Below are 2,514 nucleotides of genomic sequence, written 5' to 3'. Positions count from 1 at the left end.
AAAAAAAACCCCAATAAGATTTTTTGACCGCTTTTTTGACCGAATCCTTAAATTAATCGTCTGAATTATTCCGAATAATTCTCCGTCCGAATAATTCCCGAATCCGAATTTGCTAACTATGGGTTGCATACCCTACCCTGTACGTTGGGTCTCAAGTATACAAGCTACGCCACAGGTAGGAGCTAGCCAGTGCCGGTACGGGGTCCCAGGCCACATCGGCTAACTCCTAAAAGGTAATCCCGTATCATAAATATATTCATAGGCATACAGTACGTCGTATCCTATCTCACATCCATAACTAATACCACACATCTCATCATAAGTGCATTGCTGATCAGACAAACACATAATTTGGGATTAGTCCATACCTAACCCTACGAATAAGGGGTATAGCACTTGGGGTTGTGATACCTAACCCAGTATTCTCAATGATGCACGACCAATCATTGCAATCACACATACAAATATGGACACACGAGACCCATCTCACCTGTCTTACCTTTCTCATTTACATTTCATCACATTCCATCACAATAGTACCACCAAAGAATAAATGCAGGTAAATATAAATGCACATACACAAGAAATTTAATACATAAACAATATTAAACAAACACACCAAAAGAATAGGGGGTTGAGAAGGGCACCCACTCACCTTGGTATTCAATTTTGGCAAGTTCACTCCTTGAATTCAAGAAAATTGCCACACTATCACTTATGTTCCCTACTCAGCAAATATTTAAATCATTTGGTACATCACAAAATCCTACATTTTACCCACTTGCTTTAAGTATAGCATTCTCATACCCAACCTATAGAGGTATTTGCCTGTTCCTTCCCATATACATATTGATTCCTTGATTTCTTAAACATTTTCTATAGTAGAATTAGATATAGAGAATCACTAATAGATCCTCATTGGATGAAGGAGTTTCATCCATACTTACAGTCCTCGAGGTCATATGAAATTCCAAACATTGGACCCTATAGTCATGGGTTATGTTTCTCATTAATTTTTATATATTCAAATCCAAACTTATGTCCAAAGGTCTAGTAACCTATTACATAGCCCATCTGGCTTTAGGAACCCTAACTGGTGGGTTACTTGGGTCAAAACCGATTGGTCGATCGAGACCCACCGGTTCTCCTTATTCTGCGGAATAAGATTCCTCCAGGCTATTCAGCTTATTGGAAATCCAAATTTACAATTGAGTATACTTAGGGGTGATACACCCTATTTTACAAAAATGTCATAATTAAATTGGGAAGTAAGGTAATTGCACAGAATTGGGTCATTTCTCCATATCTCAACCTTAATTTAGAGTTGATTATAATTAGTTACAGTTATAGGATTGGTTTCCAACCCTAATCAAGCTTGTAACAGGCTTTAGGGTGGAATTCAAATCAATTCTCATAAATCCCAAATTCTAAAATTGAATAAAATTCCACTCATAGGTTTTAGCAGAATTTCCTACTTGATTAGTCCTATTCCAACTCTGATTGCATAGAATTTCACTTGGTTGGTGAAAACCCTATGTTCCAGGGTTCACAGGGATGAGTTTCATTCAATTAGAACCTTTGAACCCTTATTGAAATTAGGGTTTCTTGTACAGGATAGTAATTCAGTTCTTATGAACTTAATTATGGTCATAAAATCTATATTCCAGCCCTAATTAGACTTGTAATAGAATTTTAGGAAAGAGTTTAACAATATTCTCATAAAAATCTCAATTCCAATATAGAATAAAATTCTGCCCTAAAGCTTTTGGGAAGAATTTTACCTAATTAGTCATATTCCAGCTTCAATTATATAGAATTCTACTGAAATGATGATTACCCTTTGTTCTAAGATTGATAAGAACAAATTCCCTCTAATTCTCAGCTCTTATTTCTTCTAAGATTTAGGGTTTTTACTACTGGGAATGAATTTTGCTCATAGGAGTTCCCAATTAGGCAAAACCCTAAATCCTACCCTTCTAATTAATGATTCCTCAATTATCCACTGTGCTGGGTTAGTGGTACATACCTGAGGGCAGAATTGTCTAGCAGATTTCTCAGGTGAAAAAGTTATTCTCTTACTTCTTCTTCCTCTGTCCCTTCCTTTTTTTTTCTTTCTTCTTCTTCTCTTTTCTCCTCTCTTCTTCTTGTTGTACTTCACAGTAGGAATCGATTTAAGTGAGAAATATCTCACCCTAACTCTTATTAGGCTATTTATAGCCCAGCCCAAATAGTCCTAAGGGTTTGTTTGGTTGGACCCTTATTAATCCTTATATAAGGCAGCTATATATATATTAATGTTTAAATGTTTAACTAACTATTATATAATTTAATTTATAAATTATTTCCCTCACTCAATTGCTAACTTTAAAATATACATTTCATAACTTATTTAAACTTATTTACATAGGGGCAAAATGGGGATTTTCACAGTAGGGGTGTGGGCCTCATAGTGCAGGCATGTGAAAATTATGTTATGTCAGTCCAACGGGCTGGACAGTTTGGGCCTACCGGTTT

The sequence above is a fragment of the Macadamia integrifolia genome, chromosome 13 (assembly GCF_013358625.1).
Source record: "Macadamia integrifolia cultivar HAES 741 chromosome 13, SCU_Mint_v3, whole genome shotgun sequence".
In the NCBI taxonomy this organism is placed as follows: Eukaryota; Viridiplantae; Streptophyta; class Magnoliopsida; order Proteales; family Proteaceae; genus Macadamia; species Macadamia integrifolia.
This window is presented reverse-complemented; position numbering follows the sequence as displayed.